The sequence below is a fragment of the Schistocerca piceifrons genome, chromosome 1 (genome assembly GCF_021461385.2).
Source record: "Schistocerca piceifrons isolate TAMUIC-IGC-003096 chromosome 1, iqSchPice1.1, whole genome shotgun sequence".
In the NCBI taxonomy this organism is placed as follows: Eukaryota; Metazoa; Arthropoda; class Insecta; order Orthoptera; family Acrididae; genus Schistocerca; species Schistocerca piceifrons.
The window spans coordinates 608308546-608325502 of NC_060138.1; positions in this window are offsets into that span (position 1 = coordinate 608308546).

Consider the following 16957-nt stretch of genomic DNA (forward strand, 5'->3'; position numbering starts at 1 on the left):
ATGTGATCTACCCATCTAATCTTCAGCATTCTTCTGTAGCGCCATATTTCGAAAGCTTCTATTCTCTTCTTGTCCAAAGTATTTATCGTCCATGTTTCACTTCCATACATGGCTACACTCCATACAAATAGTTTCAGAAACGATTTCCTGACACTTAAATCTGTACTCGATGTTAACAAATTTCTCTTCTTCAGAAACGCTTTCCTTGCCATTGCCAGTCTACATTTTGTATTTTCTCTACTTCGACCATCATCAGTTATTTTGCTCCCCAAATAGCAAAACTCCTTTACTAGTTTAAGTGTCTCATTTCCTAATCTAATTCCCTCAGCATCACCTGACTTAATTCAACTACATTCCATTATCCTCATTTTGCTTTTGTTGGTGTTCATCTTATATCCTCCTTTCAAGACACTGTCCATTTCGTTCAACTGCTCTTCCAAGTCCTTTGCTGTCTCTGACAGAATTACAATGTCATCGGCGAACCTCAAAGTTTTTATTTCTTCTCCATGGATTTTAATACCTACTCCGATTTTTTCTTTTGTTTCCTTTACAGCTTGCTCAATATACAGATTGAATAACATCGGGGAGAGGCTACAACCCTCTCTCACTCCCTTCCAAACCGCTGCTTCCCTTTCATGTCCCTCGACTCTTATAACTGCCATCTGGTTTCTGTACAAATTGTAAATAGCCTTTCGCTCCCTGTATTTTACCCCTGACACCCTTAGAATTTGAAAGAGAGTATTCCAGTCAACATTGTCAAAAGCTTTCTCTAAGGCTACATATGCTAGAAAAGTTTTTAATCACACTTAACCCTTTCAGGGGTCAAATAAAAGAAAATTAATTTTTAATTATTCCTTGTTTTTATTGTATTAATTTTCATACAGTGAGACAGAAAAATGTAAAAATTAAATGAAATATACATAAACTGAACACATACAGGGTGGTTTCAAGTGGAGCCACTGCCCGCTAAATGTCATCACTTTTGATGATACAATAAAAAGCAGTTCCTTTCTGCAGATAAGCATAAGGCTACCTGGCAGTGACTACATGCCCATCTGCTTCTGTGGGGTTCTTTCTTTGTGCTGCAGTGTACACAGCGCCTTGAGGTTCCATGTTTTGGCAGATGTTTTGCTTCTTTTTACCAACATTAGTGAGGAAATGCACTCATCTCATGGGGAACAACAGTTTTGAATTTTTTGCAGATGGTTCTGACGGTGTACTGGGATGGCTAGGACTATCTCTGAAGACATTACTCCCTACCAGGCTTGTGGCAACACGTCTTCGAAAATCCTTTAGCGCTTGCTTCGCTGTTGGATTACATAATCGAAACAATAAATGCGTTTCCAATAGAAATATCAACTATATACGAAAATAATCTTAGCCACCACCTTCGTGATTTCCTGTCTATTGCATAAAAACTGTTCATCATATCCGCCTTATTGACACATCCCATATTTGCATTATATGATTTCACTATTTTTGGGCAAGGTACCTTTGTGATTTTTCCATCCTTTTCTTTACGGCTGCCTTCTTCAACACATACAGGCGAATCAATTGTAGACAGCAACATGACTACACGTTTGTCTTTCCATTTGATGCAGGCAGTGCCATCAGAACGAACTGACCAAACTCTCCTCTTTTAGCGTAGGAAGTCCTTTTCTGTGTGATCTAATTGTTCCACAGGCAAAAAGTCCGTCATCTTTTAGCTTCTGTAAAAGTGAGACACTGGTAAAAAAATTGTCAAAGTATATGTGGTATCCCTTTCCTTCCAAGCCTTTACACATGTCTCTCACAATTCCCTCTCCTAAGGATTTTTCCACTATGCTTTCAACTTTTCCAGTATAGATATGAAAATCACAAATATATCCAAGCTTATCAGCTCTGACCCAGATTTTGTATCCCCTCTTGATTGGCTTTTGGGGCATATATTGTTTGAATGCAATTCGTCCTTTGAACTTCACCATGCATTCATCTATAGCTTGCCCCTTAGTAGGTGCATAGAATTCTTTTAAGTTTACCAGTATCTGATTGATTAGTGGATGGATTTTATATAATTTAACATAATTTCTGCTCTCCCTTGAAGGCATAACAGCGTTGTCATTAATGTCAATATGTGTCAAAATGCAGCTGAACCTTTTTACCAACATTAGTGAGGAAATGTACTCATCTCGAAGTTCCTTATGGGATGACCAGCAATCACGATAATAACAAGGTTTCTTGATTTCCATTAGAATGTTTACAGCCAAAAATACTTTTAGTTTTGCTTTAGAAAGAGGCCTGAAATTGCCACCTTTCTGTGTTGCGTACAGGTTAGACTGGAAAACTATGTGTTCTAACATATTGTCACAAAACAGACAAAAAAATCGACTGGTTGCATACCTTCACTGTCGTTATTAAGTTTTCCTCGTACACCAGCTTCCTCTGAAAAAAATTGCGGCAAAGTTCATTGCACTGGCGTCCTTTCTCCATGAAAAATTGGCAATGGAAGACAGTGGCAAATCGTCATTAGTGCTGAAATTTCCATCACTGTCATTGTCAAAATGGTCCTCACTCTCACTTTCCGAAATAATTTGAGATAAAACAGGTGTTTGCATTCGCATATCCAGATCACTCCCTTCAGCTAGCACATCACTTTCACTGTCACTGCTAGTGTCAATCTGTGAGTCGGGATCTGAAGGAATATCTGCGAAAAGGCACTCCAGAATTTCCTCATCCTTCAGTCTGTGAGAATACATCACGTGAAACTGGAAAAAAAATTCGTCATACCTATTAATGCTGCTGTTACAGGAGCAGTGGTTTCAAATGGAGCCACCACAACATTCACGGAAATAAATGCATTATTTTGGTTATTATTGTAGTACATATAGTATTAATGTAAACAGAACAGTATTCTGCATTTAATACATGCGTAAAAGTTACCTAAAACAGAAGAATACAGTCACAATTTGAGAACAAAGACGTTCGCGCACAGCGTACAAAAATGGCTATCCAACATGCCTCACTACTTGCTAATATTTACAGATTTTTAAGCGGTTCCAGTGACAGCCGCTAGAGGGCAGCACCAACTAGGCTGCTGAATGGTGTCCCCAAATGTAGCCACTGCCCTTTTGCCACAAAATGAGAAAAATGTAGGTGGTTTCAAATGGAACCACTTCCCCTGAAAGGGTTAAACATTTACAAGACACACATTCACAGCTAAAAAAAAAAAAAAAAAAAAATGGTTGATAGTTGAACGAACAACTCGGTTGCCGCAAAGTGCGACAACAGTGCAGCATGTAGGAGGGGATGCGCAAAACAGCTGAAAATTGGGCCGCTTTCTTACATGACGCGAACAATAGTATCCTATTCTTCAGTTGACCTACACAGGTCAATTGAAGTACAGAATACGCATGATATAAATGTCGTTATATCCCATTCGCTAATACTAGTATTGTATTCTTCAGTTGACCTACATAGCTCAGCTAAAGAATCTGTTGGTTTTCTTGTCGTCGCTAGCAAGACTGATTCGCTGTTGCAATGGCAGCAGCCCTATAAACACCTAGGCTTCAATCGCGTTGTCATTCTGTTCCAGGTACAACACAGCCGATAGCTACAAACAAATGAGTCGGACAAGAATGCATTCAGCATTTCACCCACACTTTTTAACATTTATTTCGATGACGCAGTTAGGAGATGGGAGGATATTTTTAGATGGGGAATGAAGACAAACAAGTACTCCCACTTAAACCGTCTTTTCAATGCAGACGACGCCATACTGCTGGCATTGAAAGAAGATGACCTACAAAGGGGAATACATTTATTGGGAGATTTGTGAAAGGGCATTTGGTGATTTCAGAAAAGAAAAAATCGGTGGTTTTTAAATGAAAACATCCACGGACTGTGAATAACGATAGAGCAGCTCAAATATTTTAACCTTTCAGGCTCTGACATGATTTATGAATATGACGAGTACACAGAGAAGAAATTAGTAAAGTTTGGAATCGCATACGAGCAAGAGAGACTAGGTTGACCTTGTTAGGTCAACTGAAGTACAGGATACAAACTTTATGTGTGACATCTTCTTCCGCATTCGCGTAGTTGAAGTAACGTACGTCGATTTCCTTGTTTTCGTTAGCAGTAGTATCCTATTCTTCAGTTGACATATATAGGTCTGGATCCTTTACAGAGAGACGGCTGGAGACAAAGGTGCCGACAAATGTTTCTTTTCATATTAGCAAAATAATTCTCCTCTGTGTATGTACAATCGAGAAAGGGATCTGGGATACAAATATTGTGTATGTAGATCTTTCCGGCTTCGGTAGTAATACCATCTACGTAAGAACAGACTATTAGTGGTAGCAGAGGCGAAAGAAACAACACCTGTAAAATTTGTATCCTGTACTTCAGTTGACCTATATAGTTCAACTGAACAATAGGATACTAATGCTAACGAAACCGAGAAATCGACGTACGTTAAATTTGTATCCCGTACTGCAGTTAACATATAAAGTCGTGATACAACTCATATATACAAGTGAGGTATTCTATGCTACCGCTACTGCTATCCCTTTTTTTTCCTTTATTTTTTACAGAAGTACTAGGACTCAAACAAGCAAATCCTTAACATTATGGTCGAAATATTACTGGTCGTGATACATGTCTACCAATTGTTTTCTCTCCTACATTCCTTTGTTTATGAACACTCCCCCCAGCTGTTAAATCTGTAAAATCTGTGTAGCAAATCATCTCTGGCAAATTCTGACGTCATTGGTCAAAGCCGACGGGTTATATCCCGTTCTTCAGTAGTCCCGGATGAAATGATGAGGACAACACAACACCCAGTCCAAGAGTGGAGGAATTCTCAAACCCGGCCGGGAATCGAACCCTGGCCCGGTGCATGGTAGGCAAGCGCGTTACCACTCAGCTAAGCAGGGGTGTACGACATACGAATAATACATTGCTTACACGTTCGATTCCAGTGGCACCACAAATTCCTACTCGCAGCCGAGGAAAGAAACGGGAAAAATCGCATTCATGTGAGCAACCGAAATCTGGAAGTGCAGAGATGCAGCCACGGAACAGTGTGGGCTCGAATTGCACCGGAGCATGCGCCTGGAAGATTAGGGCGTCGCAGTGTGCTGATAGAAAGTCCTGGGTAAGAGTGTAACGCTAAGAAACTTATAGTTGCAGGCAGTTGCTTGAGTTCATGGTAACTGTTGATAGACAATAACATTCTACAGAACATAAAAAACTTTACGGAAATTAGAGCCAGAGAACTTCCCCAGGATGACAGATGGATACTTGATATTGCCCAATTAGATGCTGCCATAGCCGTAATGTATCCCTCTGAAACGTCTGGTCTCAAGGGTGAGGCCCGACATTTTTTCTCGCACTATGGGAAGAAATAAGCTCAGAGAAGTCATGCGAATTTTAAGATTTTTGACGATAAGCACACTTGTGCCGAAAGACTCCAAAATCGAAGGCTTCGCAGCAGGCTGGGACTCATTTGTAGCTAAAGGTATCCAGAACTATAAGCCAGGTGCATTTATAACCGTAGATGAGGAACTGTATCCATCCAAATCTCGGTGTCGCTATATACAATAAATGAGTAATAAACCAGATAAATTTGGTTTGAAATTCTGGCTTGCAGCAGATACCAGTAGTAAGTGGTTGGTGAACGGATTTCCTTACTTTGGTAAACAAAGACCTATTAATATACCTGTTGCATAGCATGTTGTTACACAAGTCACGCAACCTTACACTTCGAAAGGAGAAATGTGCCATGTGACAATTTCTTCACAAATAGACATCTTGCAGAGCAACTGTAGCGGAAGAACACAACCATGGTGGGTACACTGAAGAAAACCTGAAGAGAAGTTTCCACATCAGCGAAGTCTGCTACCGGATCTTTGCATGATACTTTTTTATGCAAATCTGGTGACAACAATTACTTCCTGTCAGGGGAATACCAAGAAAAATATTCTTCTATTGAGCACAATGCCCCAGTCCACTGCAGTGGACGAATAAACACAGAAGAAACTCCCTGAAACTGCGAGCTTCTACAATTCTACAAAATTTGGGGTTGACATCTGGATCAGCTGTCTCATCTGAACACTGTCAAGTCTGGCTGGCGTAGATGACCTGTGCAACTGTTTTTCAACGTCCTATGTTTTGCTGAAATCAACGTCTGGATCCTTTCCAGAGAGACGACTGGAGACAAAGTTAGCCGAAGAATGCTTCTTTTCAAATTGGCAGAACAACTCTCCTCTGTGTATGTACAATCGAGGGAGGGACCTGTTCATACATTCATTCCGATCACTGAAATACGTAATGTACCAGTATGGTAGACCTGCCAGATAAGAGGATGCAAAAGTTCGAACAAAATTAAAAATCTGTGTGTGCAGTGCCAGAAATTTGTATGTGGTCCATGTGCTGGAAGTGTGTGCAAAGCGTTTCGACAAATATGGTGACTGTGATTGGCAGCCCCGGATCTGTGATACGTAGGTTGAGACAAAATAGCGGCAACACTGCTGTGGAATCTGCAATGGAATCTGCTGTTGTCGCTGATAGCACACGTTATTGACATACCAACCTTACCTCCGAGCAAATGGACTCGACCGTCCCATGTCACCGGCGTGTGCACAATCGAGAGAAACAGTCACTTGTGAGCGAGCGGTTCTACGTAACGGTGTCACTATGTTATTGAAACAGGAACAACCGAGTTGGATCGAGTCTGAATGTGCCAGAGGTCGTACAGCATGTCAGTGTCATCGAGGTCTTCAAGAGGCGTGCATGGAATCGGCATTGCCGTACAGAACAGTGGCACGTTGGGTAAAAGCCTTCAACAAAGGTCGGCAAACTGTGGCAGACATGCATCGGGCAGGTCGTCCTAGCGTCTCTGAAGAAGAAGTGCATGCTGTTGCCCCGTTAGTGGACAGTGATCGACGCCATACGATTCGTGAGCTCGCCCACGAAACTGGATTAGCGTATACGACTGTGCTTCGCATCCTCAAGGAACGCCTGGGCATGTGAAAAATTGCATCACGATGGGTTCCGATTGACTTGGCGGAAATGCAGAAATGGATGCGTTACGACTCCGCTCAGACACACTTGACACTGGATGAGAAACGGGCCACATTGTACGAGTCGCAACTGAAACGTCAGGTCGTCGTCTAATACTGAAAAAGCTGTTAATACGAATACGTACCTCCAAAAACTGGTGTGGTTTCTCGATTTGATTATTAGTATTTTGTCCTTTCTAATATTGTAGCAATTGTAATACATGCCAACAAAGCGAGAATGTTTTATCGCAAATGGTCATTTTCATGTAGTTCATTTACATAAATAACAGGACAGAACATGATTTGCGAAGTGCCAACGTCATACACTTATTAGGCCTAATACAAGCAAATAGTTTTGTGTTCGGAAATAGTTTCACATTTCATTCATACGTTCCAGTTTCTGAAGCACGAGATCGAAAATTAGTAGTACGAAAGTTTTATGTAAATTTGAAATCGTCATATTCTTTCATATATTCTGTGTGATGTGATGTTTCTTCTCTTTCTTCGTTCTAATAGACAATCTTGTCGTCATTACTTCTGTAACTATTCCTTCCATTGTCAAAACTTATTCTCTGGTTAACGTCACTAACCCTGCCAGAACCACAGGTTCAGTTACCCCGTATTTATTCTCCTGTTAAGCGTTATTATGTGTTCGTACAACAGGTTTTCCACACTATTCCAAGAATAGAACTTAATGCGGCTGCTAACCAGGGAGTTTACAACTGGTAGTGCAGCGATCTGTCAAAGACTTTCTGTCAAAATTTCATTTTCTTTGATACACCGAGAAGTTAGTATATTATCTTTCTTACCTCTCAGTACTGTTAGTCGTTTATTTTCACGCTGTTAGTCTGAATCTATGGATTTCGCTAATAATTACAACCACGATGATCATTCACACACGCAATCAACCACTTGAACAAACAGCGATTAGAATTCAACCGTTCGGGTTCATTCAGCTGAGATCGTAGAGCACCCTCCTCTTTTATCTGCAGGAAAGTTTTTTTATTTCTAGATGCGATCGGAATTCCTCTGGCATACACAGCCTGTGCACTATGCACGCATTCAAAAATCAGTTAGCGATTCGTTCAGAAATCTATGTAGAATGTGTTTAGAAACGTTCAAAAACATATGAATGATCGAAAGATCAACGTGCGCTGGATGCCAGGTGCTTTGTGAAACAAGATTTTTTTTGCTTCAAGAACATGAATCTGGCGCCACCTTAAATTGCTACCCGGGGCTGATATCCCGATCCCCTCCCCCTATTCCTACATACGGGCCTGCGGATTGGAAAGATGTCACAGAGTGAAAAAAATGTTATTTTCTCGTTATTGTTACAGTAATTTGTATCCATTTTTCTTTATTTTTGTACTAAATATATGGTTATGACATGTTTGGGGCTTTAACTGAGTACATGCCATACAGACAGAAACATATTCTATTATAATACGTTTATTTGCATTTGTAAGTTTACATTGATTTTGTAATTACAATGTATTCTTGACTTCGTTATTTTTAATTTAATTAAATATATTTTCTACAGAAACTTTTAAGCATAACGTATTTAAAATATAAGCATAATGCACTGCTGACCTATAGAGACAACGTACTGAAGTAACTGAGGAAGTAAAACTGAAAACAGATGAAAAACTTCACCAGTCAAAATGACCGGTAGCGGTCCATCTAGGTATTTCGCTAATGCCAGTCATCCTAGTGTTAAACTAAGTGTGTGTGTGTGTGTGTGTGTGTGTGTATATTTACTGTGGCGCATCTTCAAAAAAATGGTTCAAATGGCTCTGAGCACAATAGGACTTAACTTCTGAGGTCATCAGTCCCCTAGAACTCAGAACTACTTAAACCTAACTAACCTAAGGACATCACACACACCCATGCCCGAGGCAGGAATCGAACCTGCGACCGTAGCGGTCGCGTGGTTCCAGACTGTAGTGCCTAGAACCGCTCGGTCATTCGGGCCGGCGCTCATCTTCCGGATCAAAATTTGTGACATCGTCAAGGTATGATATTCCTAACCAGAATTAATAATTCCTGAAGCAGTTTGTGAATTGTTCCACAGGAAAGTGCGCCAGTAAGGCTGGTGCAGTTTACATTCCATGGTGCAATGAGAAAATGTAATTGTTTAAATATCCCATGCTGGTTCCTGTGTCATCTGTAGAGCAATCTACAGCTCTCTCTCTGTCTCTGTCTCTCTCTCTCTCTCTCTCTCTCTCTCTCTCTCTCTCTCTCTCTCTCTCCCCCTCCCTCTCTCTCCCTCTCTCTCTCTCCCTCTCTGTGTGTACATGTAGTTCCGATCATTTTTAAAGTGTATTTCGTGTCAGCCTGTTACGACAGTAGTTTTGTGACAGCGTCAATTTGTGTGTTTGCGAAATAGCTACTGCCTCTGTCTTATATCTCATACATTACGAAAATGTAATTGGAAATTACTTATTTATTAACTTCAGAAGTATTTCTGTATCGATCCGCAGCGAGGTATTTGTTTTGGAAGGAAGGCGTCTCTCGCGTGCGCTGGTATCCGACTGGTCTGTTCATGCGTACAGATCACTTAGGATGGCAGAGGACGCTGACAGAATGTGCACCTTTAGCGCGGTTCTTCACGGAGCTGTGGAGCAGCCGACAGCGGTGGGGCGAGCCTGCTGACGTTTCCAAGTGCCTCCGGCGCGCCCCGACTCCGGGCAGCCGTGCGCGTGGTGAGACGCAAGTGAGTTTTTCAGATATGTGTGAGCCATGTACGACAGTGTAGTTACATGTTCCTTTATGCGATCGAAATGAAAAAGCGCCGCATATGTTTAAATAATCCACACACTGCAATCAATTCTCTGACAAATTCCTTAAAGAGAAAATATTTCATACACCACCTTGTATCCCATAAATTGTGTTAATCAACAATATTCAAAAAATGTCTAAATTTTTTAAATAAAATTCCATACACTGCAATCAATTTCCACGAATCAATATTTCCAGTAGTCAGGGACAAGGAAAACTGAAGGATATCGATTTAATTAATCAGTGATAAGGGGGAAGCTATTCTAATAATCTGAAGCAGCTCGTGAATACCGGAAGTGTCACAGTTGAGCCATTTGCCGCCAATTTTTTCAATCAGTTTAATTAATTAATGAAATAATTTGATATCAGAAGTGGTGCTAGGTTCCTGAGGGGGGGGGAGTATGAGGGGAGGGGGAGGTTGAGGGCGGGGAGGGGGGGGGGGGTAGAGGTGACAAGGAAAACCACTTAATCGATCAGTAGGTTGAGGGCAGATTATCCCCAGTGGGTGATGATCTTCTTAGCAAAACAATAGGTTAAGGACCTGTCACTCAAAAGAGAACAATAGGTTTACCCCTGAATGTAAACTTGGCATTGATGTAGGCAACCTGCACTGACAAACTGTCCTGTTGATCTGTTTGTCCTGCTACTGACTTGTTTAGATGTGACATTTCTGTTCATTTACATTAAGGTTTACTGGAACACTTCGTGTTTACATTAGTAGTAAATTACCCGATAAGTGTTATGTTTAACATTGCCTGGCCATTCAATCTGTGAATTGGATGTTATGAGTTTACTGCATGGGCACTACTGAATACAGGGCGGCACTCAAGCCCCACACTTGATAAATAGCTGAGTAATCCAACTATTGCTGCTGTTTATGGTCACATCGCTGTATTGTGCTCCATAGCTATCAGCATATGACACATTAAAATAGTGTGTGACATATTTAACAGTACTGAAAGGTAGGTATACCATCACTATGATTGCGAAAAGTTACCAAAGATCCCCATTTTTCATGTTGGTGTAGAGAATATATTCAAAATTCTGTCTCGAGATTTGAAGAATACCTAGATTTGATGTTTAGGCACTCAATGAATGCCATAGGTAATATTGCAGCATCAAAGTGGAAAATCTGTTGTGTATCTAGCTTCATCTCATAGTATTTAGAAAGAATAATATTTAGAAAGAAAACTAAATAATGTCATAATCATTGTAAAATGTTTAGAAAAAAGTTAAATATGTTCCTTCTAAGTATGGTCTTCTAAAACAAGCTATTATTTCATTTACTGTTTCATTTGCTTTCTCACTCTTTGGTGCATATTGATGCCACGAACATTGGTTTCCACTGAGAGGAAGTATTACGACCATACTCACATTTTAGAAGTTTATTTCTAATCCTTTATTGAATACCAACACTGTAGAACTCGTATCAATCCTCAAGGGGAGTAAGACTAGACATCCAAAATTCTATCATTTCTGTGAGCCACAGAAGGGGATCTGCTATGCTTTCTGCTATAATTTGGCATTATAACATAAACTATATCTTCTTCTTTGCTAGTAAAGCTTTTTACGATGTCTTATTCCAGAAGACATCAACTCCATTTCCCCAATGTGTGTAGCCTCATCTGCCTACAGAGAAAAATCTTCATTTTCACTGACTTTATTACAATCTATTCACAGCTTATATACTCAAACAAATCGATCTGTATTCTGGAAATGTGGTCTTCAGGAATGTTATCTTCTGTATCAAACTGGAAATGAGGGATAGCTTCAAAATTCATGGCGCAAAATATTATTATTTTTGGAAGAGATCTGAAGTTTTTAGAGCTTGTCACAAATAGTACAAAAATTTGAGTTAATTTTCACTAATATTTGTAATGTTCAGCTCTACAGACTCAGCAAATGCTTGGACATTAACAGCAGCTTTTTAATGACAATATGATTTTTGAATGAGGCCTGCAAATTTTCGACATTAATCATACCTCATTTTTTCATGGGTATTAAACATGCCAATAAAATTAATTCCAAGAATAAACATATCTAAAAATAACAAATTTGTAAATACTAGTGGAGAAATGTAGTTCTGGATGACAGAAATTCGATAGCTAAATTATTTCATAGATAATGCAACAAATGACAAAATACAAAAGCCTTGAAAATTTATATTTTGTTATTGTTACAGTCGACTGATAGTTCTGCTTCTCTCAGAAATTTGATTAATTGAGTATTCTGTTTTAGTGAATTTTAATGAACTATGTTGGTATCAGTATCTATAAGTATAAAGTTTGATTATAGTTTCATTAAAAATGTGGTTGCAGGAATAACTATGGGAGGGGAGGGCTCAAGTTTCCACCCTCTCTCCACATTAAGGACGACACTGTTGTAAACTGGAAACATGTAAGGTTTGTCTATAAAGTTCGGGTTGGTAATGCATATCACAAATGGCAAGAAACTTCATGTATATTCAGATGAAAATTTATAAATTAGCTGATTTAAGGTCCAATGTAATCTATGCCTTTCATCTGGACAATCTATTTATTTACGAAATTTGGTGACACTGTGTTTGTGTGTGGTACGCTTACAAAATATAGAGTGAGAATTTCACCTGAAGATGTAATCAGGTCTCCAAATTGAATCCTTATTTTTCGATTAAGAGACATGCCTTTATAAATAAAATTATATGATGGGTTGAAAGTTCTGAGAGAAGTAAGTATGTAAGTTCTTTTCATAATTAGGTTGAAATCATGCTGAAGAGGAACTAGTTATGTTGATATATTTGTTTCATCTATAGATATTCTATGTTGAGGTGGATACTGTTAAACTATGATGATGTTGCAGTTAAGTTTTAGGTAAATGTGAGTTAAAGTACTGATCCTGAAGTACTTTGGATTATTATGAGATGATATTGTGATCAAATGTTAGGCTTTTTCATGGATTACTGTAACGTCATAGGGCTCTCTGCGTATTACAAATAAGGATGTTGATGCCTTATTTAGTAAGATTATGAGTTATTGTCAACAGTGTAGAGTGGAATGTGATGCTGAAGTAAAGGTATAATACACATTAAATATAAGGGACTGTATTCAGTGGAATGTGATACTGCAGTAAAGGTTAGAGAATAATACACATTAAATATAAGGGACTGTATTCATTGAGTCTTGTTTCATTTATCACAAAGACGTAAAAATAGTTTGTGAGAGCAACTGATATTACGGTCAGTGAAATAATGAAATGTCTTGTGATATCCATGTAAGCATTACTTTTGTGACGAGAAACAGTTGCAATACAACGTTTAAATTGACATCTAAATAAAAATGGTAAGTATATAGGATAATAATGGCGATTAAAGGATGTTGCTACCTATAATTGGGAAACAGATGAAAACAGTGTGGAAACAAATGCTGATAGCAGAAATGTTAACTCTAATGGAAAGTTAAGTAAAGGGATAAGAGACTTTGGCTGCTGTGAAATAAATTAAATGATGTCATTATACATCTGTTAATTAACGTTTTTATGGCTTGTTATGGCTCAAAACTGAAGACGATTCTAGTTTTTAACACATAAATAGCAGTTGTGAGGTCATGTACTTGAGTTTTTTGTAACTTGCTTTTATATTATGATTAATTTACACCTATGTGTCTTTCCTAGAACTAGTCTTACATACACATTTTGTTGAAATCATTTTATTACAAATCACATTGCTGTGATAATTTGAGATTTGTCAGATTTAATATCATGATGATGACTGATAATATTCCATATGTTTGATGCTAATGGCTACTTCTATATTACTTTACCTGCATGTTTAGATGTAATAACTTTTACACATATTATAGATATCAATGACAATGTATTTCACATTTTCAATCTATATGATTGTTTGTATCATAATTTGGCAGTAAACTAACGTTAATCAATCTTGAAAATATGCTACATTTATATATGAATGTACAACTGTTATTAACTTTTACATTTAGATGTGTACCACAGTTCATTTTACTATGTGTGGATATAGTTTTCAAGCTTACAATATTCAGAGACTGTATTTATCAGAAAAGCTATTGTAAAACCATTTTGCTGCTCTTGAAAGATTCATAATTTTGAATTTATGATTGATAATCATGTAATAAGAGGTCAAAAAGCAGATTGTGTTCTGATTGACAGTTATGGAATGAAAAGAGTCTGTGTGGAATGGAAACGGAATCAGGAAAGTATAGCAAAATGAAGGTCTATAATTTTAAAAAATATAATTTGTTCATTATTCGTTTATAGATAAATTTTGCTGAGAACACAGCCACTGATACGTTTCTAGGTATGCTTTAACAACTGAACACTCATGATTGTTCGATTTGGCCAGTATCTACTATTTCACATAATTTATCCACTTCTTCTACTCAGTATTTTCAAATAAACAGGAACTGACTCATAATAAGTTATGTGCAGAATTGTGAGTGATAAGTGTAATGTAACTGCCAATGTAGAGTAATCTTGGAGAATACAATACACACAACTAATATAGCACACAGTACACATGCATATACCACTTTCATGAATTAGCTTTGTGTTTAAGTTTTGCAACAATATTTTTCAATTTTGATTAAAGCTTTGCAATTTTCTTTCATTTACACTCATTATTCTATAAATGTCGATCAATAATAAGCATATGAAAAGCAATGTATTGTTAATGAGATTGACTCATGTTGTTCCAAAAGGAGACATCAGTTCCACAACAATCTGATTTAATGAAAGTATGAAAACATTAATTAATTTTGAATTTATGATTGATAATCATGTAATAAATGAAATAACTTAAAAGGACTATGATTTCTCTTCAGAAATTTTATCCTAAAATTATGCTTGAAGTTGAAATGTACTGTCGCATTGTTGCGATCTCATCTACATGGTTTTTGTGTATTGTGTTTGTCGCATCTTAACATAATTTCATTGAAAATATAATTTTAATCCTTCATTTCAGCAAGCTAAGCTGCATTTGTATTGTTTCCATCCTAAGCTGAGTATGCACACCTTGGCTTCAGGCAAAACCCCCTCATCCACCACTTAGTCATCAGCCTACCTGCATTCCTCAATCAGTTTCTGAGCTGCTTCGAGCTGTGAAAACAGTCACTACTGCCTCTTGCTCCATGAGCTTCTCATGAGATGAATAGTACTGGCGATTTTGCACTATAGTCCAAAGTTTCTGTTAAGTTACATCATAACTAACTTTTATTATCTGAACATATAGGTTGTGATAAATATAGAACTCTACATGAAGCATTAACCAGATGTAGATTAAGAGATTCCACTCGATCTTAGACTGATGACAGGAGCAAATAATTAAACAGAATTATCTCACTACTTACCAGTGCACATGTCTGGCACACAGACCTCAAAATCACAAAAAAGTGGATCAATCGTTATGTTAAACAAAATCTATATTACCAATGTTTCTTATGTAAGTTATTTAAAAAATCATGCTTTTATGTAAGTTTGCTTTCAAACTTGATATTTTTCTTTAGGGGTATGAGATATTATTATTTTTTCCTGGAAAACTATAGTCTCATTCAGAAAGAACAATTTTTAACATTTTACTTATTTGTTTAGAGTTTCTGCACACAGGACTCAGAAATGCAGAATTTAAAAAAAAAATACTTTTCACGAGCTTTCTAAAACACTCTATTTTTTATGTATTTCAATGAAACTTAGAGTAAAATATGGAAAATTTTATTTCCAAAAGAAAAAAAAACCATTGATCTGGAAGATTGTAAATAGCAGTTATCCAAAGAGTATATATCCATATGCAATTTCGTTTTCGTAGGCTAAAACACGAATTCTTTACAGACGAATGGAAAAACTAGTAGAAGCCGACCTCGGGGAAGATCAGTTTGGATTCCGTAGAAATACTGGAACACGTGAGGCAATACTGACCCTACGACTAATCTTAGAAGCTAGATTAAGGAAAGGCAAACCTACGTTTCTAGTATTTGTAGACTTAGAGAAAGCTTTTGACAATGTTGCATGGAATACTCTCTTTGAAATTCTGAAGGTGGCAGGGGTAAAATACAGGGAGAGAAAGGCTATTTACAATTTGACAATTTGTACAGAAACCAGATGTCAGTTATAAGAGTCGAGGGACATGAAAGGGAAGCAGTGGTTGGGAAGGGAGTGAGACAGGGTTGTAGCCTCTCCCCGATGTTATTCAATCTCTATATTGAGCAAGCAGTAAAGGAAACAAAAGAAAAATTTGGAGTAGGTATTAAAATCCATGGAGAAGAAATAAAAACTTTGAGGTTCGCCGATGACATTGTAATTCTGTCAGAGACAGCAAAGGACTTGGAAGAGCAGTTGAACGGAATGGATGGTGTCTTGAAGGGAGGATATAAGATGAACATCAACAAAAGCAAAACGAGGATAATGGAATGTAGTCGAGTTAAGTCGGGTGATGCTGAGGGTATTAGATTAGGAAACGAGACACTTAAAGTAGTAAAGGAGTTTTGCTATTTGGGGAGCAAAATAACTGATGATGGACGAAGTAGAGAGGATATAAAATGTAGACTGGCAATGGCAAGGAAAGCGTTTCTGAAGAAGAGAAATTTGTTAACATCCAGTATAGATTTAAGTGTCAGGAAGTTATTTCTGGAAGTATTTGTATGGAGTGTAGCCATGTATGGAAGTGAAACATGGATGGTAAATAGTTTGGACAAGAAGAGAATAGAAGCTTTTGAAATGTGGTTCTACAGAAGAATGCTGAAGATTAGATGGGTAGATCACATAACTAATGAGGAAGTATTGAATAGGATTGGGGAGAAGAGAAGTTTGTGGCACAACTTGACCAGAAGAAGGGATCGGTTGGTAGGACATGTTCTGAGGCATCAAGGGATCACCAATTTAGTATTGGAGGGCAGCGTGGAGGGTAAAAATCGTAGGGGGAGACCAAGAGATGAATACACTAAGCAGATTCAGAAGGATGTAGGTAGCAGTAGGTACTGGGAGATGAAGAAGCTTGCACAGGATAGAGTAGCATGGAGAGCTGCATCAAACCAGTCTCAGGACTGAAGACCATAACAACAACAACAGGCTAAAACAAGAGAAAAATGACAAATATTTTGTATCTAAAAATCATCATGTCTACACCACAGCAG